The sequence below is a fragment of the Trichosurus vulpecula genome, chromosome 7, assembly GCF_011100635.1.
Source record: "Trichosurus vulpecula isolate mTriVul1 chromosome 7, mTriVul1.pri, whole genome shotgun sequence".
Classification (NCBI taxonomy): domain Eukaryota; kingdom Metazoa; phylum Chordata; class Mammalia; order Diprotodontia; family Phalangeridae; genus Trichosurus; species Trichosurus vulpecula.
Genome location: NC_050579.1, coordinates 65,764,050 through 65,784,499, shown reverse-complemented (window position 1 = coordinate 65,784,499; position 20,450 = coordinate 65,764,050). Strand labels below are relative to the sequence as shown.

The 20,450-nt window shown below is 35.7% G+C and overlaps 1 pseudogene; it reads right to left on the bottom strand.

Moving 5' to 3' along the window:
- Positions 1-263: 263 nt before the first annotated feature.
- Positions 264-15,703, bottom strand: LOC118857540 (annotated as a pseudogene).
- Between the last annotated feature and the right edge of the window lie 4,747 nt (positions 15,704-20,450).

Genomic DNA, 20,450 nt, shown 5'->3' with positions numbered 1-20,450 from the left:
AGTATGTTATGTTTTTCTCTATATGCACTTCAAGTTCACAGCAAGAGTGGCATAGAATACCTAAACACAGAAGAGAGCAGTCATGCAAGATATCTAACTCCTTGATAAAATAATGCATACAATTCAAAATGATTATACTATGATTACATCTAGGGCTCTCTGAAACTACAAGGTGGTGGTATTGAAAGCATGGCCCTCTGTGACATTAACAAGAAAACTGACACCACCTTCTGTTCGTGTTCTTTTTTTTCATTTTTTCTTAATCAACTCTGCTGTTGATGCTGATTTTTAGCATAACTGGTAAAAATGAAATTGTAATCATTGAATTGAGAAACCTGGTGTTCAAGATGTTTAAACCCTTCAATCTTTTGGGTCTGAAGAAAACACTGTGCAACATTTAGAACTCTGATTTACAAAGAGAGTGGTCACAAATTTTCTAGGCTTGACAATTTCCAACATTTTCCTGATCAGGTCATTGTAAGAGTTCTGACCTATATTGGATTCAAAGGTAAGATAAGAAAATTCTGATTCTGGAATTATGTGAATAGTCCAATAAGTTCCATCTGATTTCATTCCATTCCTTGAATACCCAGAAGATTTGAACACTGTAGCATCAATGACAAAAACTGGTATCAGGTCACAAATTCCACTCACGCAAGCGACATCATTTTCAGTAACATCATCTTTCATGTAGAACTGGTTCTGGGTGAAGCTCACTCATCAGAATTTCCAGCGTCTGATGGTACTGATTAATAACCCCACTCTTGGAAAATTCGTAAAGTACCAGCAATCAGAATTAATACACCCCATACAATATGCTGTTCCATTTGGGAAAATTTCATTAAGGAATTCTTCTTCCTGGAAATTCCTATGTGTGTATTCCTGGTGGAAAGGCTTCATGAAATTCTTAGGAGAATAAAAAAAAGGTTTGAATTGAGTCAAACCAAGCTGTACTCCCTAGCAAGCACCAATAGGTGGAGCAATGCTTGCATTAAGAGGGTGGTACCACATGTCTTGGAGACAAACGTGCTACCTTCACTGAGTACATAAGCTACCTGGACCAATTCCCTATATGCGGATTTAGCAAGATTATATGGGACCAAAAGGTTGGATGCAAGAAAACAGAGAACTTCTGATCCAGTAAAAACCGCTGCAAATCTGCTAATGACAACAATCGTCTCTAGTGGAACAAGGCACAGTCGTGCCAGGAAAGGAAGCATGTGAGCAGAAAAGAGGCATCCTTTCTTTTAGTTTTCATCACACGCGAGCGAGCACAATGTACACACTATCAACTGACCTATTAGGGCTGCGGTGAAACGATTCATGGACAAAGACTATAAGTACACTGTTTCTTCATAGGCTGACTTCAGTTCTCTACTATCGTAATCCCTGGAGATCTGATGGCCAACATAAACCAATAGCGCAATAAGAAATTATAGTGAAAGCTGTCTAGGTAAGGTGAGGAGCACAATAGTTAAGATATAACCCACATAATGCGTATTAAGAGCCAAATACTTATACTGGAGGAGGGGTTGTTATTAAGGCTACTTAGGATCTGCTGGGGGAGAAAAAAACTGGCATCTCATCTGTACAAGACATTCAAAAGCATGATGCTTGGTATCCTCAAGGCCAAATTTAACACCGCCTCCCATTTCTTTCTTGCAGCTACATAGTTTTTCCTTTTCAGTAAAGTTAGGACAAACCTTAGGGCTTCGCCCAGCTGTCTCCTGGGCTCCTTCCTGGGTCTCGATCCATCAATGCGGATGAGGAGGCGGGGAGGGGGAGGGTCTGGGCTCAGTTCACAGAGGAGGCTCCTCTCCCAGCCTCGGCCATTCCCTCGTGGCCCGAGGCACGAGCCAGGTGGTCACCATTCTCAGCCGGGGCGGATGCCTCTGACTCCGCACTCCCAAACCGGGCCCATCAGCTGGCTGAAGTGGCCATAGCCAGTGACTCTCAGTGTGTTGGCTCCTCTGGTCATTCTGGATGCCTTTTTAAATTGCAGTAATTCTCAAAAAAGGAGTCCCAGTTCAAGTAAGGTTTGGACAAGGTGATTGCTAAATAACTTTCAACTCAGCAATACTGTGAATCCATTATTCAAAAGCCTTTCAGATCCTGAATATACTAAAGGTTTTTTTTTTGGGTAGTATTTCTTAAAATAAGGTGTAATAATATTATGAAAAGATCAATGGGATTGGCGTCAGAGGGTATGATTTCAAATAGATAGCTCTTGAAAGTTCCTACCAGTTCTGAAATTTTGTAATTCTATAACACAATTGATTAATAGGCAGTTGAAGCCAAAGGCAATTAGCTATGGTCTTCTAAAAGGAGTTTTTTGTTAAGGGGGGGGGCGGGGTTGCAACTATTGTCATGGGCTAAGGCTATTCTAGATTTGTCAACTGCTAGTGCTTCATAGAGTCTGTTTTCCTGATCCTTCTCTGACCTTTTTGGACATTTCCAGCTCCCAAGATATCTCTTTGCCTATAAAATCAGATGTGGAAAACCAATCAAATTGGCCTATAAGAGATTTTCTCATTTCTCCTCTCTCTCTCTCTCTCTCTCTCTCTCCCTCTCAAACACACACACACACACACACACACACAACCGGCCTTCTTATGCACAATTGCATATAACTGGGCAGCCCTATTAAGTAAGATAAGCCAAGCCTAGTACAGCTTAGGTGTAAGTGACAGGTACAAAGACAAGTTCTTAACTTTGACCCCCATTATTTTCCTGCTTTGGCCCTAATACAGCTGTTTCACTCAAGCTCCAGATTCCCTCATAACTTATGTTATGGCTATAGTGAAGGTGATGTGACATGACAGTAAGATGACTGGATACTTCTAAGTGCCCCCCAAAGGAGTCACAACAAACTGGAACAGTAGGAAGATAATTAGAAATAGCTTCCCCTGATGAGTGTATGTCACTGGCCCCAAAGAAATAGCAGATAACTCCAACTCCTAGGTGGGAAGTAGTGCATTTTGTTAATTTTATGATATCTGAGAACATTTTGTAGACTAATAATTTATTTTCCTAAATCATCTTATTAAAAGATGTTATTTTATACAGTTTATGTGAATTATAAATAAGACTGTTTGCAAATGATATCCAAACTTGGGCTATAAAATCACAGTGTACATTCTTGGGCATATAAACCATGATCCCTACTCTCATACTGTGTATCATATAGTGATTGAGTGACGAGTATGTTTCTTATTCTTTGGCCTGATAAGACATATTAAAATATTATAATAAATAGGAAAAGCCTCTTTTGTTAAAGTTACTTGCTGAATCCCTAAATTAGCCTCTAAAAATTTCACCTTCACCTCCCGTTAACTCAGTTTCTTTAGCATTAAAATACATAAACCATGATCCCTGCTCTCATATTGTATAACATATAGTGATTGAGTGAAGAGTATGTGTGTTGGTAAGCAAAATGGGCTCTTAGCACTTAGTTCAACCAAGTGCCCTTGAAGAGTTTGGTCTTTGTTTCCTTGATTAGATTCGGGTGTCCTCAGGGGAGGGCCTAGCTTACACATGAGGTTGAGTGACATGTCTGGGACAGCAGAGGCTTTTAGACCACATGGGTTTCAGTCACCTCTTTGTGACTATTCTAGGTCACATGGGTGAGTAGCATGTATGACTCACCCCTGACCCTGAAAAAGATATAAAACCAGGGGTTAGCTTTCTCTTCTTTGGAGCTCTTACCCACAGCATTGGTGGCACGAGTGACTCTGGGCCAGCCCACGTTATGAGCTCCCAGGCTGAACCTAGATGTTGGTAACTATGAATCTGTATTTGGTCCATCTGTCAATGTTTGTAATTTGTTTAGGGCTCTCACTCATGCTGGTGCTGACGCGGAGACTCCGGGCAGCTGTAGCTAAGGGCCCTCCAGCTTGTAACCTGGATGCTGAGACTTTGTTAAACTCTGGTAACTATGTATTGGGATTTGAATCAGACAAGGTCTGTTTGTCGATGTTCGTACTTTGTATTTTGCTCTGAAGTTCAGGTGCTGGTTTTTTCCCCTGAGCTAAGTGAATGATATTTGTATGCTGAATTAAAGTAAGCTTGTCAACCTCTTAACGTTGCTTTCCTTACTAAAGCAGATCAAAAGAACCTGGGCGTTTGCAGTGTACTGGTAGCGTGCTTGTTGTTGGGCACTTGTTGGTCTTTCGCCCCCACAGCAGCTGCTAGCTGGATTGTTGAAACAGTATGTCTCTTATTCTTCGTCTTGATAAGAAAATATTAAAATATTATAATAAATAGGAAAAGTCTCTTTTGTTAAAGTTACATGCTGAATCCCTAAATTAGCACCTAAAAATTTCGCCTTCACCTCCCATTGACTCAGGTTCTTTAGCATTAAAATACAAGGGGTAGAAGAGATGATTTCTATGGTCTCTTTCAGCTCTAACATTCTGTGATCCTAGTTGCCAGAAATTCTGGTTTATAGAAAGAAATTCATAAAGGAATAGGGGACTGACTAAGAGGAAGTTTGAAATAGTGGATAGAGGACTAATTTTGAAGTTAGAAAAACCTGAGTTCAGAATCGGCCTCTGTTAAATATTATCAAAATGGCCATGGGCAATTCAAATAACCTCCCAATATCCCCCATCACAAACAAAATTTTATTATACATCATTGATGAGTTGTTATTTGCAAGGGTGGAGGATATTTTTATACCATCATTTCCCAAACTGATGATATCACAGGTCTAGAATGAATTGTTTTAAAGGAAGAGGGGAAGATTAAAAACAGCTATTAGGAAAGTCTTGTAACATTATTTCAACAATACACTTATAAGCCAGATTTACATCTCTAATCACTTTAGCTGCTTAAGCTGAAAAATTTGGGGGGAGGTACCATATCCATAGAGTGAGAATGATCAAAATCTGGCTCAAAGTTTTCATACTAGTCAGGTATCCTTGCAGTTACACTGAGAAAGAAACTTAGAATTGGATTTACTATTTCATTGCAAGTTTCTAAAGGAGTTTTTTTTTTACTTCAGTCCTTTCATTTGTGAATAACTTAATCCATGTTCATGTTCCAACCTGCCCTCTGCATTCTACATAGCTAATGTATTTTTTCTAAAGTAATCTATGCCTTAGGCAGCATCCAGCTATCAGGTCCATGCACACCTAACAGCTAATTGGTGGAACTCTCTTCCATAAAATATTCATAGCAGGGACTATTTTTAAAGTTAATTTCAAAACTATTTCCCTTTTCATTTTAATATCCAATATTACTGTACCACCAAAATTTTTATATGATATCTCTACTTATAGGAAAATCCATAAGGTAGAGAGAAAAAATGAAATCCCCTAGGAATACAGAATTGTGTGTACTTCTTCTGTCCTCTGGATCAAAATTCTCTATGTCCAAAATAACTAAAATGGCACTCAGAAATCATAGAAGACAAACTGAATAAGAATGCAACACAGAGTATTGCATAGTATCTTTCATATGGAATCAGAAATCCTTGAATTCAAATTCCACTTCTGACAATGGCTGTATGAATGAAACCAATTCTCTAACTTCTGAGCTTCACTTTCCCCATGAGTTAGAGAGAGAGAGAGAGAGAGAGAGAGAGAGAGAGAGAGAGAGAGAATAATAACTGTAGTGCTTATTTCATGAGGTTGTGAGGCTCATGAAATTATTATGTATGTTTTGCAAATTAAAAATACTTTCTTAATAGAAATTATCATAATTATTATGAATTTTAAGTCAAGTAAGAATCTAAAAACAACCCAGACATTTACAGTTATACATATATGCATATGCACATATATATGTGTATTTACACACACACACAAATATTTATACAGGCATAGCTATATATATATCTATGAACTATGTAGTGTGCATATATATATATATATATATATATATATATATATATATAAAATTTCTTGTATATCCCTCGGACTCGAAAGGGTAACCATAAATAAAGACTAAGTTATCCCTGTTTTCATTCATCTGCTATTAATTTGTCAAAGCAATTTTCTCCTGTGTATTATCTCATACATGTATATACAATGAGCATTTGCTCTGTTTCCTTTGAATTTCTTCATTGCCATGCTGACTTTTTCTCAAATCTTCTCAGTCTCTGTTTCTTTTCTAGTATTATGAGAATTATTCTCAATTTTCTTCTCTGGAGACTTTGGAGTTTCTCTTGAGCTGGCATATTTCAGCTGGAGTAAAATCTACAAAAGAAATCATTTGGCTAATTTCTCTGCTTCATTTTCCGTTCATCCACCAGCAGTACAATGCTTATTACAAAAAAAGTCACTCGGTTCTACTCTAGTTCTCCCAGCTCTTATATGTTAGGTTCATCTTTACTGCATTGTTGATCCTCTGGCCAAAGGGGAATTTTTTCTTCCTTATATTTATCCACAATTTGATAACAGGAGTCAGTTGCCTGGAATTTTACAACATTGCAGGGCAGCATACGTTGAGACCGGAATTAATGTGGCCAACTGACTCTAGACATTTTAATTTAGCCCCCAAATCATTGTAAACCTCTTTTATTCTATTAGGATAATTTTGTTGCCACCTTTGCTAGCTTAAAGTCATTTATAATCTATTTTTATTTCATGCATTCTGAGAATGAATACTTGAAGGAAATTAAAGTGGATTGACAAATACTAAATCACATTATGAAGCTCAAGGATTAATTTCAAAAAGAAGAATTATACTTAGAGCTCTTGAAGACCAAGAAATGATCTTCAGGCCTGACCTGAGATTTTTAAGTCCAGTAATAACACTATTGAAGACTTCCAGTTAAAAACAGGAGAGCAGAATCAAAATTGATTTTGTGTTCTCAGATTAAAGAGAGGAGGTTTAAAATGCTGGAGGTTCACAGTCCGGAAATTTAGAGCTATTAATAACCAATGAATTGAGTGATTTAAAGAATGTCAAGAGATATCTTAACACCATTGATAACAGAAGCCATTTGCTTTGATCAATATTAAGACCTGAAACAATATGAGCGAGCTGAGCTAGTGGTGCAATATATCTGCAATTTTGACTGCAGTGTATTTGATAGTTTACTTCTCAAAATAGTTCTAGAGAAAGGTGGGATTTTGTAATATTTATTTTACAAGTAAATTAGCAGGATGTGGAAACAAGATGGTGGAGAAAAACAGGGACTTACCTGAGGTCTATCTCAAAACCCCTCTGAACACATTTAAATAATGCCATAAAACAATTCTTGGAGCAGTAGAATGCATAAAAAGATGGGGTGTAATAATTTTTCAGCTAAAGACAACTTAGAATATTGACAGGAAGATCTGTCACACCTGGATGTGAGTGGATCACAGTGCAGTGCAGGCTGCTCCAGCACAGACCAGGCCCTAGCAGGCCTTGGGAGCCACTGAATCTGCAGTGGTAGTGGTTGTTTCTGGAGTGCCCAGCCCACAAACAGTAAGGGGGTCGAAGAACTGGTCAGAAGAAGATTACAGGGGCCTTTATGGTAGCACTAAGACAGGACTCTATCACTTTGCCCATACTCAGATCTGGGTCACAGTCCTGGGTTGCCATCACAGGGCAAGGAGGAGTGCTAGTGTAGCAGACCTTGCAGCCAAAGTGAAGGGGGACCCTCATTACAATTCCAGGGCAGAAAAGAGTGCTTATGGTCACTCACAGACCAGAGCATAGACCAGGAGAAGAGTAAACACACTTCTCCTTAGATCATACCACCTTGTAACAACTGCAGGCTTACAGGTCCCTAGAAGTATCTGTGAAAACAGCTGCACAAAAAACCTGATGCATAGGACAGTACATCTTCCACCCTAGAAGCAGAGCCCCACTTTGACAAAGAGTTTAAAGTCAAGAAATAGACTGGGAAAATGAACAAACAACAGAAAAAATTCAGATGAAAGTTACTATGGTGATAAGGAAGATGAAAACACACACTCAGAAGACGACAGAGCCAAAGCTCCTACATCCAAAGCCTCCAATAAAAGTATGAACTGGCTTCAGGCCATGGAAAACTTCAAAGAGGATTTTGAAAATCAAGTAAGAGAGTAGAGGAAAAATTGGGAAGAAAAATGAAAACTCGATGCAAGAAAATCATGAAAAACAAGTCAACAGCTTGATAAAGGACATGCAAAAATATACTGAAGAAAGTAACACCTTAAAAAACAGAGTAGGCCAAATGGTAAAAGAGGTCCCAAAAAAATGAGAATGCCTTAAAAAGCAGAATTGGCCAATTAGAAAAAAAAAGGAGGTACAAACATTCACTGAAGGAAAAAAAAAGTCTTAAAAAGGAGAATTGGCCAAATGGAAAAGAAGGTACAAAAGCTCACTGAAGAAAATAATACCTTAAGCAGGAGAATTGAGTAGATGGAAGGTAATGACTTCGTGAGAAATCAAGGTAGTATAAAACAAAAACAAAAGAATGAAAAAATGAGAGACAATGTGAAACATCTAATTGAAAAAATAACTGACCTGGAAAATAGATCAAGAAGAGGTAATTTAAAAAATTTTTATGATGAAATTTTCCTTTTTTTAATCTCTTTTGGGATACAGTCCTAGTAGTGGCACTGGTAGGTCAAAGGATATGCATGGTTTTATAGACTACAGCATAACTCCAAAATACTCTACAGAATGGTTGAATCAGTTCACAACTCCACCAACAGTGTATTAATAGCCCATTTTTCCCATATCCCCTCCAACATTTTTCATTTTCCTTTTCTGTCCTATTAGCCTAACAGGTATGAGGTAGTACCTCATAATTGTTTTAATTTGTATTTCTCCAATCAAGTGATTTAGAGGATTTTTTTTCATATAGCTATAAATAGCTTTGATTACTTCATCTGAAAACTTTGTATCTTTTGATCATTTAACAAATTGGGGAATGGCTTTTTTTATTAATTTGATTCAGTTCTCTCTGTGTTTGAGAAATGAGGCCTTTATTGGAGAAACTTGCTTCATTTTTTTCAGTTATAATTGCTAACTGTATTCCTTCTACCCTATTTCCCCATTTATTCTATTCTCTCTCTCCTACCCCTGATCTATATCATATCAGTATTTGAAAGTACGCAATGCCATAAACTGAAAAGTTCTTGTTTCACACAGAATACGAAACCTGCAGTTAATTGTAAATAATAAAGTTGTCCAACTCTTATTTTGAATGTTTTTTCCTTCAAATGAGAATAACTGATGAAAAAGATTAAGCCTTCAAAAGAGGAATTGACTTGCCTCAGAAGGTACTTCCTGTCACTAGAAATACCTAAATGGAGTTTATATGATCACTTCTTATGTGTATTATAAAACAAATTCTTACTTGGGATAGAAGGTTAGTCCATTGGTGCTATGATGGTTTCTTCTAATTCTAAGATTTGATACTGTCACTCAAAAAAATTTAAATTCTTGTTTCATTTTATTGTCGTATTTGTATCTGACCTGTGAACACACTTTCAAATATAATGTTCATAATTCAAAGCATGGTGGCTAACCCAGAAAATCAGTTTAGTCTACTAAGCTGTTTTTAATAAGGATTCTTTATGTAATGCTTTATAATCTTTAAATTAGTAATAGAACATTATATAACATTTATATAATGCTTCAAAATTTGGTGAGTGTTTTTACATACATTATTTGATTCTTCCAGGGAAAGCTTTCAATGTGTTCCAAGGAACATTAGGGAATTCCCAAGACACTTTTGGGGATCTTCAAGGTCAAAACTATTTTCATGGTAATATTAAAAATTTTTGTTGTCTAATCCACAAAAAGTTGACAGATATAACACACATAAACAAAAGCTTTTTGATGAGTCCTCAATAATTTTTTTGACAGTATGAAGAGGTATTTTAACAGTATGAAGACAGAGAGAGAGAGAGAGAGAGAGAGAGAGAGAGAGAGAGAGAGAGAGAGAGAGAGAGTCATTGCTACAACATTGCTACAAGTATGTGAGTTAGCAGCAATTATTATCCTTATTTTATCAGATAAGGAAACAAGCCCAGAGAGGTTACATGATTTTCCCCTGATCGCACTGTTAACTTGATTGCTCATATGGGATCTGGACACTTTCTGCTCATAACTACAGAGATTACAGACATGAACTCTATTTGAGTTGTCATATTTCCCAGAGAAACTATTGAAGGGGAAAAAACCTATTTTCTCTGTCTCTCTGTCTCTCACTATCTTTTTCTCTTTGTCTCTGTCTCTCTCTGTGTCTCTCACACAATATAATTATCAAATATATAATATATCAAAATATATGAAATATAAATAATATGATTACATATGTACATATTATGTCTGTGTGTATAACATATAGATTAACAGGTAAGTATGAGATGGGAAAATTGTACCCATGACTGAACCCTATCTTCACAAGCTCAGAGTATGGTAAGATGAGGCACAGGGTGTAAGAACATACCATCACAATTACAGCAACTTTCCTTGTAGAATTTTGAGCCATAAGATGCTACGCATCATTTCTCTGAGCTCTTTGAAATTTCACTTCTCAGAATCTGATGTACCTCAAAGTATGCCTGGTGTTTCTCCTCCTTAGCTACGATGGACTCAAAGATTGAATGGTTAAATTCTTCTAAGATTCATATTATTTCTGTTTCAGTAACCAGTCTCTCCTGATTGCTCATAATAAGATCCAAAATGGCAGTCTCCTCCATCAATTCTAATTTTTGAAGAAGGAATTTATCATAAAGAATAATCATTTTAGTTGCTCTGTTTTTAGCAAAATGAAAGTTCCAGGATAATGACAAATATTTGAAGTCATCAATTACTAATGTACTTGAGTTTAGTATAAAGTTTCAGACTTCTGTCTGAAGTCACCAACCATTTGTTCCTTTTAGTGAAGTGGCTTGAAAACACTCCCAAAATAATTTATTTTCTTTTTCTTCATTCCTCTTCAACCAGATTTCACTATTCTAACTGTAGTACATCTAAATGCAAAGCTTCCTTACTAATCTTGTATAAAAACAACATCTCTGCTAAAAAGAACACGTTTTTTTCTTTTTCACATTTAATGAGCATTAAAGGTTCAAAATATGAAACTTTAACATATACGTACTCTCTTTTTCTTCATTTAACTGTTTCCTTTACTGTCCCAACAATGTGGTAGAAGGGCACTGGATATTAATCAAAGGAACTGGGCTTAAAAATAAGATATAATAATAATAACAATTACAGATAATACCATATACTGTCTAATATGTGCAAGCACTATGCTAAGTTCTTCATAAATATTATCTCATTTGGTTGACATAATACTTGGATGACTTTGTGTAGGTCATTTTGTCTCTCTAGGCCTCAATTTTCTCACTTGTAAAATCTGACTTTATATCTCTGACATCATAGCTATTTCTAAATGTATGATCCTGTGATATGATGAGACACTATAGTAGACTTCTCCAAGTATACTTTGTATTTAGCTCCTGAAGTCTTTAGTACCTCTGGATCAATTACTTGAATCCTTTAACCTTTTTTTTTCTTTTAATTGTTTTGCTATTTCTAATCTTGCATCATGAGATATATTGCAAAAAAAGAATAACCTTCTTTTCTAGGAAGTCTTCAGCCCTTCAAGAAGCTATTGATTTAATCAATTTACAGACTCACCTCCAACATATCTTACTTTCCCCAAATCTAAATAGATAGTTTTTATGACTTTTTGTGTCTCCTCCCTCAAAAAAAAAACAGAAAAAAAAAACATTCTCAATGTTAAGACTGAACCTCTGGTAATGAGGCTATGGTTAATTTCATTTAGTTAATCCTTGGCCTGTAAATCTATAGAGTATTGCCTATTCAATATTCGTTCACTTATTTGGTGGACATTTATTGAACATCTACTAAGTTCTGAACATTGAGCTAAGTGTTGGGGACACTACCTTATTTTGTTCAAAGTCCTCCAAGCATGGTAGGATGTGACAGTGTTTGAAGGAATAGGAGAGTTTCCCGTTTTTCCTCTCAACTAATCACTACTGTTTCATGAAAGCTTAAGTGGTGACAAATGTTTGGAGGTTACAGTGAGGAAGAAATAGCTAATACAGTTAAGAAAGTTTTCTTTTGAAGCTTTCATCCTAAAATTACCTTCTTATCTTTATAGTCCCCTTCTGACTGATAATCCTTCCTGATATATCAGAGGAAGCATGTGTGTATGTGTGTGTGTGTGTGTGTGTGTGTGTGTGTTTGTGTAACAAACACTTATTTTATTAACATATAGGGACAGCTAGGTGGTGCAGTGAGTAGAACACCAGCTGTGGAGTGAGAAGGACCTGAGTTCAAATGCCACCTCAGACACTTGACACATTTACTAACTGTTTGACCTTGGGCAAGTCAGTTAACCCCAACTGCCCTGCCTCCCCCCCTCCAAAAAAAGGCATATAATGTAAACTTATTAAGTATGGAAGAATTATCTAGCTTTTCCAACAAACAACTTGAACACAAGAAATATTTTTTTGTTTTTGCAAGAAATAATTTTGGTTTTGTCTTATTATTGCATTCTGGTATAACATATGCTCATAGAGGGATGCCTAATATTTCGTTCTTAAATTGCAAGCCATTTCACTGAATCTGATTTTTAAGTGACTCTTTTCTTAGGGACATCATGTCTGATCATTTCTAAACTACTTTTGAAAGGAAGCCATTGCCTCTAGCCTATTTAACAATTTGGATTTATAAACTGTTTTTACAGATGGGGCAAGTATTTTCATCAAAAGAGAAGAAATTGTTATGCTATTGGTATTTTATAAAATTTTCTGAGTAATTGACAAAAGCAATATGAGTGGGGAGGTGTCAAAAATCCCTGAAGTTATTTATGATAGTTTCATCTTCCAATAATGTAGTGATTAAAGTTGTGGGAGGATTCTCAAGAAACTTTAAAAAAAACATGTGGGCATATCTGAAAAAGTCTAGCACCAAGCAGGCAACCAAGGCATGAAGACTGAAAAGAGTGGGAGGCAACTCAATGAAACCTGACAGAGACTAAAAATAACGTCTTCTTAACTTTTGTAATCACTAAGTTCACGTAAAGTTTTAATGCAGATTTGAATGATTTTGAATAAATATTTCCTTATACAAAATCAACAAGAGGTCAATTAGAAAAAGATTATTTACCCATTAAATATATAAATAAAGAACAAGACTAAGAGACAGATGAAAACCAGAAAACGGGAGGTAGTGAATAAAGAGAGAAATTTGCTAGAATGGCTTTTTAGAAACAGAGAGCCAAAATAAAACTTCACTGGACTCAAGTCTGAACACCTTGGATTTTGACCATAGATACTGTCTACTCCAACACCATCACTCTATCAATGAAGAAATTGAGAATTTGATAGATGGTCAAGGAAAATTTTTGAACTGCCTAAATTCATGCATTAAATGGCAGACTATGTGAAACCTATGGAAACATAATGGGAAAACCACAACATTTGGAGTATTAGATCATATATTTAGAGATGAAAGGGACTACAGAGTTATCTATTATAGCTCCATTTAACATATGTTTAAACTGATGCTATATGAGGCTGGTGACTATGCCAGACTCCTGGGAGTCAGAGTCCTTGGACTCTGTTTATACCTTTGCAATGTTGAACATGTTTTTCAGCTTCTCTGGGTATCAGTTTTCTCATCTGTAAAATGAAAAGGCTGGATTACATTACCTTTAAGATCCTTCCATCTCTGAACCCAGGCATCACTAATCTATGATTCCAAACTTAGTGTTCTTTATACGTATATACATATATACACATACCTATATATATATGTATATGTGTGTGTATGTGTGTATTTGTACACACACACACACACACACACACACATATCTATATCTGAGCCAAAGGTCGTACTATAATGCAAGGACTTGGGGATCCCTGAAATAATTTGAAAGGTAATATGATACAGAAAGACTAGACTTTATTGTCAAATGAGTTAAAATTGTGACTCGATAACTGCATGAACTTTTCTTGTATTACTGCTATAGCTTTCATTTCTAGGACTATGTTAAATGGTAGTGATGATCATGGGCATCCTTGATTTACTCTGTTCCTAATGTAAAGCCAGCTACCTTTACTCCATTATGTGTAATGTTTGCTTTTGGATTTAGATTTATACTTTTTAATAATTAAAGATAGGTGAATTTATTGCTATGATTTCTGGAGTTTTTTTTATAGAAATGGGTGTTGGATTTTACAAAAAAAAATTTGTAGTATATGTTGGTATAAATACATAGTTTTTATTATTTATATTATTAAAATCATTTATTATATTTATATTCATCCTTTTGTTGAACCAGTACTGTAGTTCTGGTATAAGTCTATTGTAAATCTATTATAATGGTTTTAATATGTTGTAGCTTATATTTGACATTTTTTTGCATCCATGTTGGTTAGGATTTTTAGTCAGTAGTCTTCTTTTTCTCTTTTGTCATGAATTATTTAATTTAGCTCACCATTTAACTTCTCTGAACCTCATTTTCTTTACTAGTAATAGTATTTTTATTTCCTATTTCATATAGTTATTATAGGAAAATTACTTGCTGTGATATATGTTAAACAAATGTTAAGAATTTTTTGGTATTGTAGTCATTGGGGCAGCTACATGGTCCAGTTGATAAAGCACTGGGCCTAGATTCAGGAAGACCTAAGTTCAAATCCAGCCTCAGCTACTCACTAGCTGTGTGACCTTGAGCAAGTCACTTTAAAAAATCACTTGTTTGCCTCAGTTTCCTCACCTATAAAATGATCTTGAGAAGGAAATGGTAAACCACTGCAATGTCTTTGCCAAGAAAATCCCAAATGGGGTTCAAAAGAGTCAGCAAACTATAACAACAGTTATGTGAAAGAATTTAGACAAAGTCAATTCATGCTAATTCTCCTTTGACTAGTGTAATTATTGCATGACTTGTCAAGGTTGTCTTAAAGGTGTTCTTGAGACATGATAAAGTCTCTTAAAGGCTCTAAACTGTTAGGTGAGTTATTGGAGGGAACTAGGCCACTCTGTGATCCTGGTTGACTTTCTCAAGTTATTAGATTACAATTTAGAAAGAAGAACACAGTAGTGAAAACATTCAGTCAAAACACACACACACAGACACACACACAGGCATACACACATGGTAATTGTACATTCTTAAGTTCATACCATAGGAAGATCATTTGAAGGAAATGGGAATCCCTACACTAGAATACAGAAGACAAACTTGATACATCATACTTGTATTCAAGTATTTCAAATACTAAAATAGAGATGAAGAATTAGATTTATTTTGCTTGGGCCTGAGGGAAGAATTAGAAAATGGGGGGTAATTACAGAGAGGTAAATTTAGTAGACTCAATATAAAGGAAAACATCTTTACAATTACAACATCCCCAAAATGACCTGGGAAATATTGGGTTGAATGACCAGCTGTCTGGTATGTTTTTGAGTGGATTCTTATACAAGTATAAGTTGGAATAAATGGTTTCTATGGTCCCTTACTGCTCTGAGATTCTGTGATTCTTCCAATAGCACCACATTTCTTTTACTATCACAATCATAATAAAGAATAATATCTATCAATATCCACATGTGAGAATTACTTTGGAGTGTTGGGAGCTTGCCCTTGCTGGACTGACATCGTTACTTTAACAGTATTGATTTTTCGAAAGCTTATTTTATAGATACATTTTTGAAGGCTGCAGACTTTATTGCCATTTGGCGAATTGTCAGCTGCATGACTGAGAAGTCTTGGGGGCAGAAAGGCCATTTGTACTAGTTTAACCTTTTCAAAGTTTTACAGTATCACTTGTTGCCTGTGTTTTAATTTCCTGTTGTGTAGCAAGAATGTTTTAATAGGTGGTAATAAAAGATTTAGACAATCAAAACAAATACATATGAAAGCAACTAAAAAGGCTATTTTCCTTTTCCACAGGACACTGATCATCCAGACTGGGTTTCCCCCTCTACCCAACCTCCCTGATTTCTGGCCATCCTACTACTGAGGGAGGCAGATGCTGGGGGATCCCTTCCAGTACCCATAAGGTGAGCCCTTAGAGCTGGGGAGAACTAAGCTGTCTAAGGAGGGGTGAAACAAGCCAGGTGAAAAATAGAGTAGTTTAAGTGTTCTGTCCCAATTAGCAGTGTCCAATGAATCAGGCCATGAGTGGCTGTTGTACTTCCAGCCTGGGAAGGATAGGGAGATGCAATCTCAAAAACAACAATGTCCCCCCCAAATTTAAGACATTTATTTTTTCCAAGATTTACGTCAAAGAACTCCCACTGTCAGTATCCCAAATGACCTAATCACTATATCTATATGTGATACTCATCTTCTACCTCTGTGCTTTTGTACGTTCTATTCACCATTATTGGAACAATGTCCCACTCTATATCTTTCTCTTGGGAGCCCTTCATCACTTCAATACAACAAGAAACTTTTCTTGATTCCCATTTGTTTGTGCACGCATCCTGAAACTGCACTGTCTATTTCCTTGTATTGTCTTACAAATCTCCCTATAGAGTCAAAACTCTTTAAAGTCAGTGACAATTTAAATTTGGCCTCAGCACCCAACACAGTGTCTTCTACATAGTACATGGTAGGTGCTAAATCAATCCTTTTTCAATTGAGTCATTCATAAGGAATGGAAAGGGGAAGGATAAAGGCCAAAAGGATAGTTGTTACATTTCCAAAAAGCATTCTTTGAAACCTTTTCTTATTGAGGAATTTTGATGGTATCTCATGAAAAATAGGCTGCATCTACAGTATTTTCCTTGTCATCACACAACACACATGGGGGGATATTTCCCCCTCTCTGGCTGTCACTTGCTTTTACTCTCCTGTTCCCACTCTTGCTCTCACTCTCTCGGTCTTTCCTTCCACTTTCTCTCTTTTTGTTCTTTCTTTCTCTCTTAATCATTATTTATTGACACCACTTAATTGTTGTATTACAGATAAATTGATTAAATAACATTCAGTTCTCCAAAGTTGAATTCAGAAGCTGAGATAAAGGAGTTATTTATAACGAGTGATTAATGTGGAAATCCTTTGACTCCACTAGCAAAATTATGTAGCTTAAATTTAGTTATAATTATTAATTTTTCAATTATAAGGTTGTAGTACACCACATCTCACATTTTCACTGGCAAAATATTACTTGTACACAAATTACTACAAGATAGAATATGTAATAATTGACACAAATGTTACATAATAGCCTTACTCTAGTGCCTTATCATGGAAAAGAGGTACCTCTAGTATGTAGAAGTGCATGCTATAATAAACCTTTCCAAATAAAAAAAAGGCTTGAATATACTTTTCTATAATCAGCTTCATTTCTCTTATCCTAGGACCAGCATAGATAAATTCAGAGATTCTTCAGACTAAGGTTAACCAACAGGTAAGTAAATGATGAAGTTTTTTAACCCCATGAACCTTGGAAAATAATCTGCAAAAGAGGAGACAGTTCCATATGAAAAACATCTAGTGTCTGTAGAAGCACAAATGATAAAGTTGAAGGAAAACAACTCCAAGGGGTACAAAACTAAGGCTTGAGTCTCAATTTCAAATTCAGCTGTTAGAGCTGGTATTAGGAATTTTTCTTAGTCCTAGGTCAGACAAACACCGCAATATCATTGCAGCAGAAGAAGATCTATCCAACATCATGCCTGTTACTACTAACATACTCGGGCTTCCAACTCAGTCTGTTTCAGTAGAACTTGCAAAGAGAATTAGGCTATTTGCCAAGGTTGGGTATGTATGGTCACCTTCATCTTCCATGGGGGATAGGGGAAGGCCACTCCAGGAAATTTGTTGGGTGACTGGTGCTTGGAGAAATGGTAACATATTTAGAGAAAAGAATCAGCAAACTTTTATGCTGTAGGCTGGTTGAAAACCAAAAGGCAAATCTCCATGGGAAGAAAATGACTTACCCTTAACCTCTCTACACCCCAAGTTCCCTCTTCTGTAAAATGACTTTTTGGGGGGGCACAGCCCCTGTTGTCTTTAATCACAACTATACTTTCTAGCTAGTCAGTTCATCATCTTCATCTCCTTGCCCTCTTTTTGTACTCCCTTACGTATTCCAACCTTCCCTCACATTGGAAGTTCTTAGAGTCTGTTCAGAAGGAGAGAAGGAGTGGTGTGGCCTGGCTGTAACTATGACCATGAAGATACAACAGAAACTATTTCTCAGGATCTAAAGGATAATTGTGTTTTAGAAGTATACATTCCTATTACCACTGTAGCTTATGAGCACCCACCAGAACCAATTTTTTGCAGATATCAATGATTCAAAATGAAACACTTACCAAATGATAATGAAAATGCAAGAATAATCAAAACATTCCACAATAGAGGACAAAATGAGGAATAAATGCAACTTTATGCTCAATATAATGTGAAGGTGAAATCAACAATTCACCATAAACTTTAACATTTTCCCATCAATGCACATAGTTTCTTTCTATATGAAAAAGCGGGTATACAGTTGTCGAAACAGAGCAAGTAGTCCATTGAATAGGTGAACCAAGTTCCTGTGGTAACTCACAATTCTGGGCAATAGATCTTCATGTTTTTATTCTTATTAGAGAATATACTGCATATATATAATCTGCTGAGTAAAACCACTTCTCTGCTGATTCCCTTCTGGTCCTCATAGCTCATGTATTGTGAAAGCCACTTCACTCTACCATTGAGTTGCTGAAACACTGACAAACACTATTAAGTCAAAGCCATTTTTAGTAGGAGGCTGAGAAAATACTATGTTCCTTAAGTGAAAAGTAATTCACTAAACCCCGAGAACTTACTAGTTCCTCAGGGCCAATTTGAGGCCTTGGAGAATGTCTTGCTCTTAAGCCAGAACAAAGAAACATGTAACCTTTTCCCTGCTAGCTCTTCAAATAACATGGATTCTACTTTGTCCAGTCAGACTTCAGCCAAGCCACTCATTTCTTATAGAAAAGCACGTTCACAGTCTGTTTCTTCCCCTCTATTTTTTCCTATCAAAACAGAGGACACAGTAAAGGAAAACACAAGAAAAAGAAACAACTGAGTGGTTTCCTCTCAATCAGAATGCAGATGGTGCTAAAAGAAGATCCTGGTATTCTCCAGTTGCTCAGCCCTCAGTAGGGCAAAGGTGGTGAAGTAAGTGCAAGGATTTTCCTGAGCTCTCTCAAATTCGTCTCCAAACAACCATAGAACACCTCAAAATGATCTCTGCAGTGTCAGAATCAAGAAAAGTACAGGATGACTTACTTTTCCAGCCCAAGGAAACTTGGAAGGTGAACATGAAAGGTTTGTTTAACTGGGATGAGAGTGGAGTGCTATCCAGCACATAGCCATGGAGACATAGATTAAAAATTAATTGGAAGCTCACAGTATAATCTTATGAATCTCATACCTTTGGAACAAGGAAACAGAAGACAAAAATAGATTCTAAATAATCTAACCATAAAGAATGAAAGGGTCAAAGAACAATCAATAATAGAAATAATCAACAATTTCATTAAAGAGAATGATAACAATGGAGTAGCATATCACAGTTTATGGGATGCAGCTAAAGTGGTACTCAGGGAAAAAATTATATCTCTAAATGGTTACATCAATAACATGGAGAAAGTGTAGATAAATGAATAGGCCATGCAACTAAAAAAAATGGAAAAAGCACAAACTAAAACTTCAATTAAACAACAAATTGGAAAATCTAAAAATCAAAGGAGAAAATAATGAAATTAAAGTAAGAAAAATGGAGAATTACTAAATAAAACTAGGACCTGTATTTATGGGGAGAAACAACAAAATAGATAAATTTCTTGTTAATTTGATTAAAAAAAAGAAAACCAAATCAATCATATCAAAAATGAAAAGGGTAAATACACCAGTAATGAAGATGAAATTAAAGCAATTAATAGGAGCTATCTTTCCCAATTATATATTAATAAATCTAATAACCTAAATGAAATACATATTTACAAAAAAACGTAAATTTCCCAGATTAACAGAAGAGGAAATAGAATATACAAATAACCCTATTTTAGGAAAAGAAATTGAACAATGAGCTGTCAAGGAAAAAATCTCCAAGGCCAGATGAATTCACATGTAATTCTACCTAATATTTAAGGAAAAATTATTTACAATGCTATATAAACTATTCAGAAAAATAGATAAAGGAGTATTACCATGTTATTTTTAATGATACAAATATGGTGCTGATACCTAAACCAAGAAGAGCTAAAACTGCAAAAGAAAACTATTGATCAATTTACCTAGTGAATATCAATGCAAAAAATATAACTAAAATATTAGCAAGGATATTATAGTAATATATCACAAAGATCATGTGCTATAATGAGGTGGGATTTATGCCAGAAAGGCAGTTCAGTACAGGGAAAACTATCAGCATAATTGACGGTATCATAACAAAACAAAAAAAATCATATATGTATATATATATATATATATATAGATGCAGAAAAAGCTTTTGATAAAACATAATATTTATTACTATTAAAATCTC